The sequence below is a fragment of the Myotis yumanensis genome, unplaced genomic scaffold, assembly GCF_028538775.1.
Source record: "Myotis yumanensis isolate MYYU_CA2020_CCGP unplaced genomic scaffold, mMyoYum1.0.hap1 SCAF_19, whole genome shotgun sequence".
Classification (NCBI taxonomy): Eukaryota; Metazoa; Chordata; class Mammalia; order Chiroptera; family Vespertilionidae; genus Myotis; species Myotis yumanensis.
Genome location: NW_027223770.1, coordinates 14,459,544 through 14,479,659, shown reverse-complemented (window position 1 = coordinate 14,479,659; position 20,116 = coordinate 14,459,544). Strand labels below are relative to the sequence as shown.

The 20,116-nt window shown below is 48.4% G+C and overlaps 1 protein-coding gene across 5 annotated transcripts in view; it reads right to left on the bottom strand.

Annotated features, from left to right (window-relative positions):
* Positions 1 to 20,116, bottom strand: part of PKNOX2 (PBX/knotted 1 homeobox 2) — a 283,014-nt gene that overhangs the window by 209,137 nt on the left and 53,761 nt on the right. Inside the window, exon 1 of one of the 5 annotated variants that reach the window (XM_070399664.1) lies at positions 6,070 to 6,118. The exons of the other annotated variants lie outside the window; for them this stretch is intronic. The gene's annotated coding sequence lies outside the window, so the exon portion shown is untranslated. Of the gene's footprint in view, positions 1 to 6,069; positions 6,119 to 20,116 lie in introns of those variants that run through there. 5 annotated transcript variants of the gene reach the window in all.

The window sequence follows — 20,116 nt, the reverse complement described above, 5'->3', positions numbered from 1 at the left end:
AAGCTTCCAGTGAAATGTGGTTTTAGTTATATGTATTTTCATAGCTTTTGCAACACCTTATTAAAGTTGAAAGCTATATATAACAGCATTACCGGTGGCACTTTCAATACCACCGAAGTCACATTTCTTTACAGCCCAGACAAATGTGACCCAGCTGCCTCCAAGCAGGACTTTCCATGTACTCCTCAAGCCCCCTGAGCTGTCCCTAACCCCCTCCCTCGCCACACACACACACACACACAATACTCTGAACAGCAGGCGGAGAGACGAAACATTCCTCTAAGGTGCTGGCAGGTGGCTCAATGTGACAGACATCTTATGATCCAAAATCATGCGACTGAATGTCCTCCCTGTTCCATCCCTCCCCCCACAACTCTTACATAGGAACTATCTTGGTCTAATTGCTGTCCCCCCAAAATTACACCAAGCCAGTCTTCATCCCCGAGGCTTTGCTGAGGCCATGCCGCTCCTGGTTCGCTGGCCTTCTTCCCCTCTGCTATCTAAACCCCTACTCAACCTTGAAAATGGCTGCAATCCACTCACAAAATAAAATCAACATGCGAGGGTGGACTGGTGATGGGGAAAGTGCACTGGATTTCCAACGACAAGATCTGCCCTTTACATTCACTAGGTCCCCTGGAGCAAGTAAGTCTCTGATTTCTCTTGTCTTTATGTTTTGGTTCAGCTACAAAATAAAAGTGTGAAATACATTATTGTAAGAGTCCTCCCAGTTCTGGGATTCCGGAGTGAATACATAGTGAGGTTTTCGGGTCAGTATTTATTATATATCTATAGGTATTTGGTGCCATAAGGATAAGACATGGTCTCTGTCCTTGGGGAACCTGTAATTTCATGGGGGAGTAAGGCATATCAGAAGAAAGCGTGACATTTCAGCAAATACTTTCAGCTCCAGTCCAAGATAGCAATATATAAAAAGTCATGAGGCAGTACATGATTAGATGCCAAATGAATTGTGCAGCCAATAATTGCTCTAGGCCGAGGAGTCAGAGGAGGAGAGAGTGCTAAGGGATGGGCTGATGGAGGACGCTGGGCTTAGGAGATGGGAACTGACCTGAAGGACACACAATGAGATTTGCATCTGCAGGAATGGCTGGGGTGTGAGTCCAGGGAAGTGGACCTTTAAGAGCAATGGTGGTCATCAAAGGGCAGGGGCAGGGGACAGGGTGTCACCCAATGAAAGTGGACATGAGCTTCATGCCGAGAAACTCAGAGAGGACTGTAGACCAAAGCAGAGCAGAGGTTGGGCTGCAAAAGGCTTGAAGTGCCAGACCAAGATGTTTGAACTGCATCCTGGAAGAAGCAAGAAACCACTGAAGTGAGCACACAGGCCCCTGTTTTGTACTGTGTTTTTGTTTTAATTTTTTTTTTTTTTTTTTTTGAGAGAGAGAGAGAGAAACATCGACTTGTTGTTCCACTTATTTATGCATTTATTGGTTCCTTCTTTTTGTTGTTGTTGATACTCACCCAATGATCTTTTCCATTGATTTTTAGAGAGAGTAGAAGGGAGAGGGAAAGAGAAAAAGCAAAACATTGATGTGAAGGAGACACATTTATTGGTTGCCTCCCGCATGTTCCCCGACTGGAACCAGGAATCGAGCCTACAACCGAGGTACATGCCCTTGACAGAAATTGAACCCAGGACCCTTCAGTCTGCGGGCCAATGCTCTATCCACTGAGCCAAACCAGCTAGGTCCATTGGTTGTTTCTTTTATGTGCCTTTACTGGGGATTGAACCCACAACCTTGGCATATGGGGATCACACTCTAACCTACTGAGCCACCTGGCCAGGTCCAGAGCACCGTGTTTTGAGAGAATTAATCAGGCAATGGTTTGCAGACTGGATTGGGAGTGAGAGGCACAGGAAGTGAGAAAACCAGAGAGGAGGCAATTGCCATAGTCCAGGCAGGAGGTGACAGTGTCTGACCTGGGGGGGATTGGAGGGGATGGTAGTGAGAATGTAGTGACATGCCAGGCACAGAGAAGGATGGGAGGACAGCCTTGGCCTCTGAAAGGTTATAGACTGGCTGATCACTTATTTATTGCCCTAACCTGGACACTTTTAAGAGTGAAAAGGGAGTCATTACAATTACACTGGGATAAGACAAACAGGACTGTCTGGGGCAAACTGGGGTGTATGGGTTTCTCTAGACCAGAGAGTGGAGGAAAGGGAAAGGAGAGGTGGGCTTTGAGGGTTTAAGCCTGCAAGATAGGAAATATAAGAGTTAACAGGAGCAGGTTGGAGAATGGGGCAGGGAGTAGCACAGAGCAGCAAAGAAATAAGGGAAGAACAGAGTTCGAAGCAGATTTTGAATTCTTTGAAGACAGATCTCAATATCTGAATTGTTACACATTCATTTGCCAAACCGACTTGGGACAATGAAGACCTGTTAAATGTCAGGGAATAAGAGACAGGGGTACCCCTCCGCCCCTGGCTTTGTGAACTTCAACAGACATGCCTCTTGGTGAGTTTTTCCCCATGGCCATCTGTCACCCAGGGAAGTCTTCATGAACTGGTGATTCTAACGTGCACTAGAAACCTAATCGGGGCATTGGCGTGGCCAGCACTGACAGGGAACTCGGCAAATCCTGTTCCGAGCAGGATAGAAGAAACAGGAATCTAAATGTACCCTTGCCCCTCTTCCCGGCTAAAATGCAGAAAATGAAGCCAAAAGAAAGAGGAACTTCAATCTAAGAAACCAAGAGAGCAAAGGGCAGCCCTCCCTTGCCCTGAACTGACTGGGACTTTTCTGTGCAAGAGTCTCTGATCAACATAACTTCTGCTGTGTCTCATCCAAGATGAAGATTAGCACCCAGGATCAGCACTCAGGAATCTGAGGACTTTCCTACAGACTACCGTGCCGCTCCCTCCAGCCAGGACTCTATTATTCCGGGCTCACGCCCACACTTCTGTAGCCGACTTAGAGGCTAGCCGGTCGAGTCACATAACCTGGTCCAGAATAGGATCCGACAGAGCTCCAGTGACCCAGAAATCTGAGGCAGAAACGAAACATTGGCTATGAATTATCCAGGAACCTGTGGCTGCAGTTACTTGATAAAACGAACCTCGCTAAGAGTGTTGATTACTACAGAGTTAACAGGACAGGGATTTGGGGTCGGACAGTGGCCTGGCTCAGCACTTCTCCGTGAGCTGCGGAGAATTTGGTCCCAATCCTCAGAAAGGGTTCCCGCTTGGAACCTCCTGATGGATCCACTCCGCAAGACTCCTCACTGATCTGGCACCACCAGCATCATGAAGGAAAGATTATGCTGTCGTTTGCAGTGGCCCTCCTCCTTTTCCCCGCTGCACACGCCTGCAGGTTGCAGCAAACTCTTGTCAGTTGTGATGGATCCTTGTAGCAATGAGTCCTCCTGGGGACGGGACACCCCTGAGTGAGTGATCTATCAGGACAGTCTGCGGGATGGCAGTGTCTTGCGAAAGCCTTTCTACCCCGTCCACCCCCAGTGAGGTGCTGATGCACCCCACAAAGAAAAGCAGTTCTCACTCTCCCCGCCCCCCCTTGACACTGGACAGAAAACAAGAACTCAACTTACAGATCAGGAAACTTACCACATACACCTCACTTCCTTTGAATACCTACCAGCTGCACACACCGCCTCACACACTCACCTTCATTTCCTCACCTCTTAATGGGAGTGGTGATAATAAAAGCCTGTCTCCAAGGGCTGTTGTAGGATCAAATGAGGCAATAAAAGTGCCTCCAACATAGTAGGAACTTAACAAATGTTTGTGTTTTAGTTCAACTGACATTTTAACAGTGTGATTAGTGCTGCCATGAAATTGATATTTTCTAATTAGTGGATATTTTCTCTGCACAAGGCTCCAAATATGATTCTCTGCTATAAACTTTGTGTGTCCCCAAGATCCGTATGTTGAAATCCTAATCCCCAATGCGATGGTCTTTGGAAATAGGGCCTTTGGGGGATAATTAGTCATGACGGTGGAGCCCTCATGAATGGGATTAGTGCCCTTATAAGAGAAGTACCAGAGAGTGAGGTTACAGCACGTAGTCAACTGTCTACAAAGCAATAAATGGTCCCTCAACAGACACACTGAAGCTGACAGTGCCTTGATCTTGGACTTCCCAGCCTCCAGAACTGTGAGAAATAAATGTATGTTGTTTATAAGTTATGTAGTCTGTAATAATTTGTTATATCAATCCAAAAAAAAACTAAGCAATTCTCCTTGATTACTCTTGTTCAGTAATAAAGCAGATGGTTCCCCCATCCCCACCTGACCCAAGACCCTAGGAGTGGCCCATTATCAAAAGGGAAAGCTAACATCTGCCAGGGTCCAGCCCCAGCGGCCCAGGGGTTCCCAAAGGTATGGACAGAGTCGGCGAAGAATGTTTTACACGGAGACAGTGTTCAGAACTCTCTAGCTCTCTCTAGTCTCCGTGGATCTTCCTGTGCCTGGCTGAGGCCACAGAGAAAGATCCCAAGGCAAACTGAACACCTTTATTTTTATAGTCAGAGGTCAACAAGGTAGTGGTTACCAAAGTTACACTGTTCTTGTGAGTTTCACTTGTTTTTGTTCTTGTTGCACTTCCCTCAGCCCATTAGCTTCCCAGGTAAGATCTAGGGAGCATCATAAGGTCAAGCCTAATTATGCTTAAGAGGACTGTGCCCTCCAAGCTGGGACTTGTTTGTGACTTTGCCAACAGGTCAGTCCAAGGTTTAACCCTATACTGGCTCCCCACAAACATCATACTCAATGTTAAAAAACTGAAAGCTTTCTCCCTAAGATCAGGATAAGACAAGATGCCCACTTTCACCACTGCTATTCAACATTTACTAGAAGCTCCAGCCAGTGAAATTAGGCAAGAAAAAGAAATAAAAGACATTCAAATTGGAAAGGAAAAAGTAACAGAATTTTTATTTGTAGATGACATGATGCTATATAGATAGAAAATCCCTTAGACAAGAAAACAAATAGAACTAATAAACAAATTCCACAAAATTGTAGGATACAAAATCATATGGAAAAATCAGTTGTGTTTCTATACACTAGCAATGCGCAATCTGAAAAGGAAACTTAAAAGCAATTCCATTTACAACAGCATCTAAAAGAATAAAATATCTAGGAATATGTGTAACTAAGAAGGTGAAAGACTTGTGCACTAAGAATTAAAAAACATTGCTGAAAAAAATTAAAGAAGACCTAAGTAAATGGAAACACATTCCATGTTCATGAATAGGAAGACTTAAGATGTCAATACCACTTAAAGCAACCTACAGATTCAAGGCAATCCCTATCAAATGGCTCCGGACAATTGGATTTCCATGTGCAAAGCAAGAAGCTAGACCCCTACCTCAGACCATACACAAAAATTAATTCAAAATGGATCAACAATCCGTGTATAAGAACTAAAACAATAAAACTTCAAAAAAAATAGGGATAAATCTTCATGACCTTGGATTTGGCAATGATCACTGTCACCAAAACTATAAGCATAAAAGAAAACTACATAAATTGAAATTCATTAAAATTAAAAAACTTTTGTTTATCCAAAGACATTATCAAGAAAGTAAAGAGACAATCTACAGAATGGTAGAAAATATTTGTATATCATGTATCTGATAAGAGTTTAATATCTAGAACATGTGCAGAACACCTACAAATCAACAACAAAAAGACAAATGACTCAATTTTAAAATGGGCAAAGCACTTGAATAGATAGGTATCCATAGACAATATACAATGGCCAATGAGCACATGAAAAGATGCTCAACATTATTAGTCATCAGGGAAATGCAAATCAAAACCACAATAAGATACTACTCCACACTTAGAAGAATGGCTATAATTTAAAAAGAAAAACAGAAAATAGCAAGTACTGGCAAAGAGATGGAGAAATCGGAACCTTTGTGCTTTGCTGATGTGAATGTAAAATGGTGCAGCCATGATGGAAAATACTTTGGCAGTTTCTCAAAAATGTAAACATAGCCCTAACCGGTTTGGCTCAGTGGATGAAGCGTCGGCCTATGGACTGAAAGGTCCCAGGTTCGATTCCGGTCAAGGGCATGTACCTTGGTTGCGGGCACATCCCCAATAGGAGGTGTGCAGGAAGCGGCTGATCGATGTTTCTCTCTCATCGATATTTCTAACTCTCTATCCCTCTTCCTTCCTCTCTGTAAAAAATCAATAAAATATATATTTTAAAAAATGTAAACATAGAATTACATATGACCCAGCAATTCTGCTCCTAGGAATATACCCAAAAGAACTGAAAATTGGGACTCAAACAGATATTTGTACACCAATGTTCACGGTAGCATTATTCATGATTGCTCAAAAGCAGAAGCAACCCAAGTGTCCATCAACAGATGAATGGATAAACAAAATGTGGTATATACATACAATGGAATATTATTCAGCCATACAAAGGAAATTCTTAGATATGCTACAACACAGATAAACCTTGAAAACATGCTAAGTGAAATAGCCAGACACAAAAAGGCAAGTACATTACAATTCCACTTTTATGAAATATGTAGAAGAAGCAAATTCATAGACACAGAAAATAGATTAGAGATTACTAGGAGCTGAAGTGAGGGCAGAATTGGGAGTTATTGCTTAATGAGTACAGAGTTTCCATTAGAGTGATAAAAAAAAGTATTGGAAATAGATATGGTGCTGTTTGCACAACATTGTGAATGTAATTAATGCCACTGAATTGTACACTTAAAGATGGTTACAATGGCAAATTTTATTGTATATATTTTAGCACACTATAAAAGGACAGTAGAAAGATAGGGTGCAATTATTTAATTTCCCATGTAAAGCTAAATTGAACCAGATAGCCTAATTAAAGAAAAAACAATAGATTTCTTTCAACCTGAATTCAATAGCTATGAATGCACATGAGCTTTGCAACAGCCTCTAGTCAACTAAGTCTCAGGGCCACTGGGCACGGAGGACACTGAACAAACTCCAGATGCTAATTGACCGTACCTTCACTATGTCCAAGCCACGCCCATCAGCCAATCCGAGTGACTATATGCAAATTAACCCAACCAAGATGGTGGCCGGCAGCCAGGGAGCTGGAGCAAGTAGGAGGCTTGGTTGCCCAGGCGATGGAGGAAGCCAAGCTTCCCACCTGCCCTGAGCCGGCTGTGGCCTCCGCTCATGGCAACAAACTTTTAATTATAGAAGACAAATAAATCCCAGATACCTGCTTCCAGCCAGCCTCCACTGGGAGCTTGGGTGGCTGGGGGCTGTGGCAAGCCTGCAAACAGCCATCAGCCCCTCACCCAGGCTGGCCAGGCACCCCAGGGGGGAACCCCACTCTGAAGGGGCTGTGGCCAGCCTGCAAACAGCCATCAGCCCCTCACCCAGGCTCGCCAGGCACTCCTATATAATAAAAGGGTAATATGCAAATTGACCCTAACAGCAGAACGACTGGGAATAACTGGTCACTATGACACACACTGACCACTAGGGGGCAGATGCTCAATGCAGGAGCTGCACCCTGGTGGTCAGTGTGCTCCCACAGGGGGAGCACTGCTCAGCCACAACCCAGGCTGATGGCTGCCAGTACAGCGGTGGTGGTGGGAGCCTCTCCACCTCCTCAGCAGCACTAAGGATGTCCGACTGTAGCTTAGGCCTGCTCCCCGCTGGCAAGTGGACATCCCCCGAGGGCTGCCGGGCTGCCAGAGGGATTTCTGACTGCCAGCTTAGGCCCAATCCCCCAGGGAGCGGGCGTAAGCCAGCAGGTGGTCATCCCCCGAGGGGTCCCAGACTGCGAGAGGGCACAGGCCGGGCTGCGGGACCTTCCCCCCTGGGTGCACAAATTTTTGTGCACCGGGCCTCTAGTCATAATATATGTTGTTGTTATCATGCTAGGGATTATTAGATCTTCTTGGAAGAATCCAGCTGAGCCAGCACCCAACTCAAGGCCAGGAAAAGCAATCTTAGTTCGGATTCCTGAGTGTGGGGAAGAGAGGTCCCAAGGGGAGAACAGGGAACACATCAACACGTGCAAAGTTCCAGAGACTCAGGTCCCTACCCCATAAGGAGCCCAGAACTGTGGGCTCCTCTCCCCTGGGCCAGGCTGGCTTTCCCCCTTCCAGGCTGCTTGGCTTGAAGCCCTGCCACAAAGTAGGGTCTTTGCTCATCATCTTTCTACACACATGCCCTTGTTTAGGGTTCCCCTCTCTCTGCCTATTCAATCCTATCCAACATGGCGTGGCTGATGCAAGACAGGATTTCTAAAAGAAAAAGTTCAAATGCAGGTGAGTATGGGTCCTGATCCAGTCTCACCAACTTCGTGGCCTGGGCCTTTGCCTTATATAAAAATGGGGCTGGTCAAACCCACATTCCAAGCCTGCTGTAAGGTCATGTGTCAAGGGTTTGGCACACCACCCACTCCTTCCATGAAGTCTCTCCTGATCCCTCCAGCCCCCTTGATCTCTCCTTCCTCTGAAAGCCTCACTCTCATTAGTGCCTCATCTGGTAATGAATCCTCTGTGTCCTCTAACATCTCTTATGATAAAACTCTCTCACTTATTGTTATGTAACTCCTCGAAAATCATTTAACTTTCACTCTAACTGTAAGCTCCTTCACGTAGAGGCCAAATCGTAGCCTCTTTTGTCTCCCTCCATGGTGGCCAACACACAGTGGGTGCTAAGTACATTAAAATATATTTGAGCAAATGGAAGATCTACAGGCAACAGAGGAAAGCCCCACAGGAAACAGACACATTCAGCTCAGAGTAATAGCCCATTCATGCTCTCTGCTCTGGATGAAACCATTCCCTGCCCACACTTAATGAACACTCCATTCATTGAGTGAATGAAATCTGCTGATGCCCCAGCTCATTAAGGTCAATTGTAGTGTGGCTAATCCAGGGAAATAGTTGATCTGAAGAAAATGGCCTCGTTTTGTGAATTAGAATGTCTTTGAAATGATTTTATCATCTTAGTTTCATTTGAACATTAAAAAGTTCATGTAAAATTTAATTTAAAAAAGAGTCAATGTCCCATGAGCACAGCTCACCCTCCATTGGGGAGAGGTGGCCCAGGAGGAGGCTACAGTGGCAGGACCAGAAACTGACACTTCCTTGCATTAGTCCCCACATTAGACCCGAAATATGAGCTTCATAATCATTTCCTGTGGGCTGACCTTGAAAGAGACTGACAGCTCATTCACTTCACTTCTGAGTGCTGGGAGACATGCATGTCTGCCTGTTGGTGAACACCTGCCACCTTTACCAACATCCCGAAAGACAGCCCCAAAACGTCTCTCAGGAGCTGAGCAGTAACAGAGATCTTGGAATGAAATTACAGCTCCTCAGGCCATGTGGCCCCACGAGCAGAATTCAAGGAAGCCAGAGCCCTGAGGCCATCCCCCCTACCCAACTGTAACCCCCACCCTCCAACTCCCAGGAAGTTAGAACCCACAAAGCAACCCCCCCAAAAAACCTTTGTAGCCAGAGTTCTGTAGTGAACCCCAGAGGCCTCAGTTCTCATCCTGGCTCTGTGCTATGTGATCTTCCAAAGCCCCTTGACCCTCTGGGCCTCTGTTTACTCAGATGTTAAATGAGAAGGTTATTTGAAGACCAGTTGGTTCCTTCCAATTCCAACATTCAATGAGTCAGCTTCAGAGGATTAAAAAAAAAAAAAAAAAAAAAGCATCTCTGAATGACCCTACCAAATCATTTCACAAGCAGCTCTCCACACACATTAGCTGGGCTCTTACTTTGTGCAAGCATTGTGTTGGAGTGCAGTACCAGGAAAAAAAAAGAGACAACATCTGATCATTATTGGAGAAAAATAAAGGGGACCAGGGAGAGCCAAGGATGGGAGCAAGGGGATTTCATTTCTGATAGGGCCTTCAGGGAAGGCCTCACTGTGAGGGTGACATCGAGAGGATATCTAGAAAAACCGAGGGAGCCGGCCAGGCAGGTACCTAGGGAAAGTGCTCCAGACAGAGGGGACAGCAAGTGCAAAGGCCCTGAGGTGTTCCAGTTAGCACAGAGAGGAAAGATGGTGACAGGAGTTGAACTAGGAGGTGCAGGTTCACCCATGTAAGGACTTTGGCTTTTATTCCATTATAAATTCAAATCATTAACGCTTTCACATGAAAGAATTCGACACTGTTCACTTATAGGATGAAGGCAAAGTTCCTTTTTCATTTGTTCAGTTTACTTCCCTCTCTCCACCATGGACCCGCAATCTAGTTATGATTTTTATTATTGCCTTCATCTGGGGCAGAAGACTGAAGCTTGGTGACATCAGGCCTCTAGCCAGACATTAGCCTGGTCTCCATCTCAAAATCTCACACAGGCTCTCCCACCTCTCCCGAAGGTACAGTGTCCAAGCTTTTCTAAGCTGCCCCTCTGTGATCACACTACCCCTGTCACTCTGCCCCAGCCCCCTTGCCATCTATCAACCCCTTCCTCTCTCCCAGGGCCTTCATACCTACTGTTCCACACCCTCCCCACTCCCCTCCAGCTCTCCCGCCCCCCCTACCCCCCCCCCCCCCCCCCCCCCCCCGCTGGAATACCCTTCCCTTCTGGCTCTCCTCGCTTATGTCCTACTCTCCCTGTAGGTCTCAGTGCAAATATCACTTTCTCAGAGACTTCCCCGTTTTCTCAAAATAAAATCTTCCTGCTAATGCTCTCATAGCTTCAGGTGCTTCCCGTCAGCACTCTGCATGCTCGTATTTCTTTGTATGAGTTTTTAAAAAATAATGCCTCTCTGCTCCATCCAACTGTGAAATCTTTCAGGGTAGAGGTTACATCTGTTTTTGCTCACCTTTCTATCCCTATCCCGGGAACAAGACAATGCCTGGCACACACCTGAGCTACCGATTAAGACTTGAAGGCCAACTGAGTGAAAGAATGAATGGGTGCCCCAGGCCTTCTGGGGGCACAAGGTGGGCCAGCTCAGGGCTCTTTGGCGGGCTCTGGGGGTGGGGTGTGACAAGAGCCATGAGCTAAGCGGGGGCAGAGCTGGAAGGGGAAAGGACCTGAGCCCACAGAGCTCCTGATGCCACACCAGGCCCTTTACACAAATTATCTCATTTCATTGTCATGGCTGCCACTAGAACTGAGAATGACTATTCCATCTTACAGCTAAGAGAACAGGCTCAGAAAGAAAGTTCCTATAAATGTATCTGTGGTCAGACTTAGTCTTTCTGATTCCAGATCTACGCTCTTTCTGCTCTGCCCCAACGGCTTGGCCAGGCAGTTTCCAGTCCAGCTCCACACTGATTTCCTGCATGACCTTAAGCAAGTTTCTGCCCCTCTCTGAGCTTCAATATATATATATATATATATATATATATATATATATATATATATATATCTCAGAGGTTGTAATACATGTCCTATCTAGTTCTGAGATTTCATGACTCTAAGATACTATGCTTTTAAATGTATAAAATCAAATAATGGGTGCTAAAGTACTAGCTCAATGTCAAGCACATAGTAGACACTTCACAGATGTTCATTTCCTCCCTCCCTCCTTCCTTCATCCCTCCCCACTTCCATCCTTTCTCCCTTCCTCCTAACCTCCTCTTCTCCCCAGCTCCCTGTTTAAGAGACTCAGCCTCCTATCCCTCCTTGAGGTCGCCTTGCTGGCTGGCTCTTCCAGGAGACCCCCAGCACTGCCTCCCCACTGTCCCGGAAACGGCCTGGCTCTGACATTGTCCCCAGTCTGCAGTGGTCTCAGACAGTCATTCCAGCTGTGCCCCCAGAGAGGCTCGGGGTCTTCCCGCCTCCTGAAGGGGGACTTTGGTCTCCGTCCAGCACTGTGAGGAGCGAGAAGGAAATGACAGGAAAGGGACTCACATATATGAGTACCTTCCAGAGGCCAGAGACTAGGCCAGGCTCTGTGCTGTGTGATCTCATTGAACCCCCTTGCAAGAGCCATTGCTAGTTCCAGTTCACAAAAAGGAAGAGACTAAGGCTCAAAGAGGTTGAGAAACTGCACATCCAGCAGGCAGCTGAGGCGGCACTTTCACCCCTACCTGTCCCATCCAGGTAGTGATGCTGGTAACACAGTAGATACCCCTTTGCCAGCCCCGCGGTGCCTGACCCTCAGCAAGGACCTGTTCTGCACCGCGGCCATTCCCTTGAGCGCACCTTTCCTTTCATACCCATGTAACTTTGGATTAACAGCCTCAGTGATTTAAGTCCATCAAACTCTCTGGCCACTCCCTCCCGCCCCTCCACACTGCCCCCTCCAAAGTACCAAACTGCAAAATGAGCACGAACTGCCCCCAGTGTTTCTGAAGAATGGCATGGCTGGTGCTGAGAAAGAAGAGTGAGTCTTTCCTCCCTAGTTCATGCTGCTGAATCCAGAAATCAGACTCAGGTAAGATGTGAAGGTCACCAAGTACTCCCAGATATGATCAGGGCCTTAGCTGGGGCTGCAGGAAGAATGGAGAAGGGGTGTCTGCTCTTTCTAAAGGCCCCTCCTGGAAGCTATGCCCTCAAGGAGTATGATGGTGATGGGGGAGCAGGGTGTGTGTGGGAACAGCGTCAGCTATGATCTGTGAGGCACCCCGGACAAGAAACAAGTGAGAGCAGAAACCCCGGCAGGATTTTTCTGGCTCGCACTGTCTTCTTCTTGCTTGTTCTGTACTTGTCTGGGATGGAAAAGCAGCCCCTGGTTGGAGAGATTGGTCAACTCTCTCCCTGGGAGGGACCTCCTCTAAGGACCAAAACTCCAGGATGCTCTCCCAGACCTCTGAGGAGGTGACACTCCCCCGTCACGCTCCTGACTTCCTGGACTCCTCCATGGCCCTGTCATGGTTTCACTAATTACTTATGAACTTGAATCCTGCCTCCCCCACAATCCGTGGACTGGCAGGAAGCCCGGCTGTCCAGCGCACAGTCGTATCCCAGTACTCCTCAGGGTCTGACACACAGAAGATGCTCAATAAAAATCAACTGAATAAACATTACCAGTGGGGAAGAACCCAAGGCCTGGTTCAGGCTGGTGGGACCTGGCCGCCACACACACCAGGCCCCAGGTGGCCCCCGCACTGGATTAGATGAAAAACATAACTGAGAACAACCATTGGCACATGGTAGGCACACAATTCAGGTTTGTGGACTCTGCCAGAATGTGGAGAAAACCCAGGGGGGTGTGGTTCCTGCCCCGGCCGTGGGGCAGTCACGCAGGTCAGATTTTTATTCATCACTCGGTGAGTATGAGGGATGTATGTCTGTGTGTGTGCTCCACTTTAATAAGAATCAAAGAGTCTGTGCCAACCAATTTTCTCCCCACACATTACATGCCAGACACGGTGAAGGCGCTTCATTTGTGTATAATGCGCATGACACATCCACATACATTAACTTCCACAGCCCCAATGGCACTGTTACCATCATTTACTGATGAGGGAAGTGGGGCCAGCTATTAAGGTCATCCAGTGAGCATACGGCTGAGTCAAGCCTCAAACTCAAGCCTTTGGCTTGTTCTGCACAGGTTCCAGCACACAGCGAAGGAGCCTCCAATCTGTGGCCTTGCTCAGCTACCCAAACACCACAGAGCTCAGCAAATCCTTCTCCCTCGATCGATCTATGAGCAAGCCTGTGGCAACCGTCCCTCTTCCCAGGAAGAGTCCTGCTCTACGTGGTCAGGTGGGGCCTAGCCCCATGGCTCTGTGCAAAAGGAATGCCAGGCGGTTCCCCTCTCCCCTGCCACACTTCCCAGCTAAGGGCACTCCCCAGAGGACTGAAGTTCTCCTTCCACCTCTGCCTTCCAAATCCGATGGAAAGGCTGAGAAGCATTCAGGAGACCAGATGTCCAACTTGGAAAGGGGCTTTCCTGACAATGTGGAAGTCAGTGGGAGGTAGCAGTCTCATCTCATGGCCACTCAGCAGCTCCGAAGAATGCAGGTGCCCCTGAGGAGAGCTATGCCCGCACAAGGAGCAAATCACTTTCTCTGGGAATGGCCTCCAGGGAAGGTGGAGGGAGGAGGGCATCCATAGAGTTCCTGGCCTTTCCTCCAGATCACACCAGTGAGGAATGCCCCAGGGACTGCTGTCCTGGGTGAGCCTAGCCCCCCCAGAGCTGAGAGAGGCACCATGAGCAAGGGGCTCCCATCGAGGCAGTAGGGCAAGACCACCACTTCTACACAGGCCACAGGAGAGCAGTGGCACTGAACCTCCATGCTACTGGGCTCTCCTACTCGATTTCTGTCCCCGTGTCCTCAGGCCTGAAGGACTCAGAAGGGCCCCTCTCACCTAATCAGAGTGAGGCAGGCCCTAGTCCACTGGGCTAAGTGTCCCTTGGTGCTCCCCACTGTCTCCAGATTTGTGGTGCTCGGGGGCCTGGACCACACACTTTAGCATGTACTCATAGCCTAGCAGACCTGGAGGGCCTTGAGGACAATCTCGTCTAACCTCCTGCTCTATAAGTGACCATGCTACAACCCAAAGACGTTACAAGAGTGTCCGAGTCATGCAGCTTTTCCCTTGGACGTTATCTGTTTGGGCTCCTGATGAGATAGCGTAGTTCCCAGAAGACAAGGCCCTAGCCCCGCACAGCCCATGACTGGGCATTCATGAAGAGGGGGCTCAGGCCACGCTTTGGACGGGTAGATGCATTACCGGGGAGGGCTCAGGAGTGCGATCAAGCACCTATGCCCGTGGGCCCTGGGCACATACCCAAAATCTTTGGGCCTTCTGGCTTCTGACCTGGAACTAGAACCCACAATCCACAGGGGGCACCGCCTCCCTGAGAAGGGCAGAAGCAGCCCTGGACTCCACAGCTCAGCACAGGCCTTGGGCTAGAGCAGCACAATGACAATGAACTGCCCGAGGGAGGACAGTGAGAGGAAGCTCTAGGGTGGGGCTCGCTGCCCTTACTCTACCCCAAACCCACTGTGCCACTCTGGAATTAGGGAGACTGTGCAGGGGCCCCATTCTCATCAGTCAGCAGGCTCCTACCAAGGGGCTGTCTGCCAGGACTGTAAGCAAGAGGACCAGGGGTGCCAACCCCTGGGGACCTTCTCCTTACCCCAGGCTCCTTACCACTCGGGCTGCACTGCAGCTCTGTCACCACCAGCCACTGCCATTACCAACCTCCCTGCCCAAGTCTGCCGCCACGCCACCTCTGCGCTGGCCAGCCCACCCCACCTGTAACTGAAGGCTTTGTGGAAGTAAAAAAATAGATCCTCTAGGTTTTCGTTTCCGTAACAGCTGAAAACTTTCCGCAGAGTCTGCCAGACAAAGATATGGGTGATGGGAAGATGTGTTCATCTGGTTCCTTTAAAGAGATTCTGGGGAGACGAATAGTGGGGCTCAGGGCACAGCAGCTCTCAGAGCTCAGCAAGGCACTTCCTTTGTCTCCAAAGGCTAAAGAAAAGCCCATAGTTGTGACAGGTAGACCTGGGCTACTTTAATTAACACGCTTCCCCGTGAACAGGCAGACACTTCGCATCCCCTTCCGAGACCCACCACTCTCGCTCCTCTCATTTGTAAAATGATATGACAATGTCCATTCCACCTGCTTCACAAAGTTGACAAGATCAGACGAGAGAGTGCATGAGAATGTGCTTTATTAGGGAAGAAAACTAACACCCACCATGAGCTTACCACATGCCACGCACTTTTAGATAGTTTCTTCAGTACTCCTATGGGCTCTATGTCATTATCATCCTGACTATATAGCTAAGAAAACTGAGGCTCAGAGAAGTTAAACGATGTGCCGAAGGACACACAGCTTAGCAGTAGTAGGACCAGGGTCAGGATGGATAATCTGACACTCAAGCCTGTGTTCCTTCTCCCAACACCACACCATCTAACAAAGGAAGCCAACATCACTTTGTAGAAGAGGCCAGTGAATCTTCAGACTGAAAATGCTGCCGCCATGTGTGGGGAGCAGCTATAGGGTTAAGCCTCGGACTGACCTGTTGGCAAAGTCACAAACAAGTCCCAGCTTAGAGGGCACAGTCCTCTTAAGCATATTAGGCTTGATCTTATGACGCTCCCTAGATCTTACCTGGGAAGCTAATGGGCTGAGGGAAGTGCAGCAAGAACAAGAACAAAAACAAGTGAAACTCACAAGAACAGTGTAACTTTGGTAACCACTACCTTGTTGACCTCTGACTATAAAATAAAGGCTCAGCTTGCCTCAGGATCTTTCTCTGTGGCCTCAGCCAGGCACAGGAAGATCCACCGAGACTAAAGAGAGCTAGAGAGCTATGAACGCTGTGTCCGTGTAAATCATTCTTCGCCGACTCCATCCACATCTTTGGGAACCCCTGGACCGCTGGGGCTGGACCCCGGCAGCCACGGAGCCACCCCTATTGCTAGGACACATCCATTCACTCCAGGAAGTCAAGTCAAAGCCAAAGTCAACCCGCTCTATTGTCTTGAGACCCTACACCAGTGACGGTGAACCTATGCACACGAACTCATTTTTTTGGTTGATTTTTCTTTGTTAAATGGCATTTAAATATATAAAATAAATATCAAAAATATAAACCTTTTTTTACTATGGTTGCAAATAGCAAAAAGTTTCTATATGTGACACGGCACCAAAGTTAAGTTAGTGTTTTTCAAAATGCTGACACGCCGAGCTCAAAAGTTTCGCCATCGGTGCCCTACACATAAGGGCGACCCAGGGGCCACGCCCTCGCATGGTGCCTCTGCAGCTGTGTGTGTTCACCATGCCTGCCTGGGAGTGCTGCTGCAGGAAGGAGGGGTCAATGATTGCCCAGAAATAAAGCAGTATAATGAGGAGGAAACACAGAAGCCAAAGGGGCTCCTGAGAGAAACTTCAAGCTCCTCATTGGATAGGTGAGGAAACTGACATCCAGAGATCATTCACAGCCTGGGTCCACCATCCTCTGATGCCCAGTCCAAAACCCTGTACTCTCCACCATCCCAACCACTGTGACATTGGTCAGCTTCATGGTCACTGAGAGGGCTGGGTGTGGGCCTATCTGCTCTCTTGGCTGAGGAAAAGCAGGGATAGTGTGCTGTAGTCAGGGGTGGATCCGTTTGCTTCATGTGCTGTCATTAGCCTAGGTTCTACCCACTGAGAAGCAAGCATAAAATCCTCTCAGGGACCCCTCAGTGTGTGACAGAGGCCAGTCCCCAACAGGGAGGCCCAGGTGGCACTCCTGAGGCAGTGGTAGCCCAGCTGGCCCCCTGGCATGCTCAAAGGGGGCTGGTCTTCACTCTGGTTCAGGCTGCCTCAGCCATCCCTGTGAGCACTGCTGAGAGTTCATCGCCCCTTCAAGTCTCCCTGATTACCTACACACTGGTCACTCAGTACATTCCCATCCCACCTGTCCCTCCTCTGGTTAATGGCAACCTGTGCCTTTTTTCATGTCACCTCAGTGTGTCTGCATGTCATCTCTTATGTGTTTGTCCACCCCCAAACAACTGAGGGCAAGTCTATTTCTACCATAGCCGGGCCAGAGTCTGCATGCATTGGGCAGCACCAGGCCTCCACGTCACCAGCTGTTTGTTCCACACTTGCTGATGGTGCCCGTGACCTGCAAAAGGACCAGGCCATGTCCCAGGAAAGCACAATGGAAGGGGAGTGGTAAGCTGGGTAGTCCAGCCGGTGGATGTTCAGTCCAACATAACAGGGAGGAGGTTCTCCAACAGTGACTGAGTCTCTCCTATGTGCCAGACACTGTGCTGGGGACTTTACAAATGCTCACCTCACAATCCTTTGAGCTTTATACTTTTAGTTCCCACTTTACAAGGGGGAGGAGGGAGTTGGATCAAAGATGTTAAGCAACTTGTCTAAAGTCATCTGATTAGTAACCAGCAGAGCCAGGCTCTCAGGGCAATTGTATCTGATGCTAAGCCCATACTTTGTCTCCACAGCAGGCAAGCTCTTTGAGGACAGGGACTGGATGGTTACATGTGCCTGTTCCATTTGTTGTTGCAGCTGTGTCCTCGATGCCTAGCACTGTGCCAGGCACACAGGAGACACTGAATCCTGGCTGGATGAAGGAACACCACGCTGCCTGTCCCCAGCAGGACAGGACAAGCTTGCGATGCCAGGTTCCTGGGCTCCACTTCCAGGAATCTTGGACAACTGTGTGTCCCTCCTCTCCACCTAGAAGGGACCCAATATTAAAGTTCCTCCAAAGGCCTCCTGAAACATGGATGGGTTTACTAGGCACAAGATTGGGAGTGGAAGCATAAGCTGAACCTGAAAGACTAGATCCGAACAGGGTGAGGAGTTTAGAAGTGTCCTCAGTGCCCTGTGACCTGGGCCACTCTTTCGGCCCTCCCCAATCCTGGGGCCCCCTCAGACCCCCACTGCCTTGACTGAGCGGCACTGAAGTTGGCCACATTCCTATTGAGCAGAGAAACTAACAATTACGCCACCCAGCCCAGCTCCATCGGAACCCTCGCAGTCTGCTCGGGGCCCCAGGGCCAGCTGCTTTTTTCCACATTCCAGCCAAAAATAATACGAGAACGAAGCTGTTTGGTGGAGACTTAATCTAATCTTCATTGCTTCAGTTTTAAAATATCCTGCCTGGTTTAGGGTTTCTTATTACACACAGGGATGTGTTTTTAGTGAGATAGGTCTTAGCAGAAACGTCCTTCGTGTAATTAGAAACCCAGGCAGGCAGGGCCTGCGGTGAGGCTTCCAAGCCAAATAGCAGATCCCCCTGAAGACACGGCGTTTGCAGTGAGTTCACGCAGCAAGTTCTTCTCAAGGGTCTGGGGCTTGGTTCTCCCTTACTCCTGCAGGATCTGGTAGAAGGACTGGGCCTTCCCACTCTCATGGTTTCTCTTAACAAACTGGTGGTTCCTTCTACCCTCAACCGGGCTCTCACCTCCAATCAGAATGGAGACTAAGATGTTGCCTGTGACTGTAGGAGGAGGCTGTGTGGGGAAAAAAATTACCCCAAGAAGTCCCCACAGACAGAGAATTAAAGGCAAGCCTTCCACTGGAGCCACGTCTCCAGAATCAAGGCTGGCTTTGAAAAACCAGGCACAGGAGTGGAAAGAGTGTCCAAGGACATGCACTTTTGTAGAAGGGCCGGCTGTAACTTCGTGGGCTTTCTGGCCCAGGATCTGCTTTGATCTGCCAGCGTGGAGACTGCTAAGCAAGGGTCAGGCAGCGGCTAGCTCTGGACCAGCGCCCATCCCCCCTAGCCTGACCAGATGTCACACACCAGTTGGTGCTCAGGGCTCTTCTTCCCCGTGACAGAGAGAAGGGGCTGGATTTCTGATAGGTCAGATTCTGTGTTCATCTGATGCATGAAAGCCATTCCAGGTAGCACCATGGGGAACAAGCATTCCAGTTCCCCCAATGCAGCAACTTAATTGTCCCTCCTGATGAAGTGCAGGTGGTTTTTGGAATCACAGCAGGGTTTCCAAATTCTAGGATGTAAGGAAAGGCAGGAGGTCAACCCTTTCACCCAAGTCTTGCAACTCCTGAGAGTTATGGGGGAAAGGCTGTGGAGCCAAACAGGGAAAGAAAACACACTGAGGATTGTGACTGCTGCTCAGAAGCCTTCCCTCTCATTCCCTTTGTTATTTGAGAGCACCTAGTACGATCCCTGCAGGATTCACTCAGGAGCCTCGGGAGCAGTGTGTGTGATACACTCATTTTACAGATGGAGAAACCAAGATCCAGAAGTTAAATGACCCGCTGGAGTCCTGCAGCCAGACAGTAACAGGGGATAAAGCGGCCCGGCCCCCAAATTTCAGCCTAAACACTAGCTCAGCATGCTGACCTGCCAACCTCGATTATCTCCTTCCTCCATTCCCACCAGGTATTAGATCTAATTAAATTAGCAGATCCCCATTGCAACAAGCTGGCCAAGCAGCCTGGCCAGAACCCAGCCAGTGCGGCTCCTCCCTCTAAATTCTGCTTCTCCATAGAATTCAACCTTCAATAAGTCATGAATCTCATGTGAAGTGTTTTATGCAAAGTGTGGTGTGCTGGCTATAATCAAGGCTAACGGTGGCTTACGATGATTCATTTTCTCCCTCTCCATACTCTGATCTGCATTTTGTTTGATCAGACACTCTGGTTCCCATGCCGTCACCTCTAGCAATTGCATCACACGTTTATATATATCTCAGCATCGCAGGCCTGGTGCCACACAGTATAGGAAAAGGAAAACTTAGAACA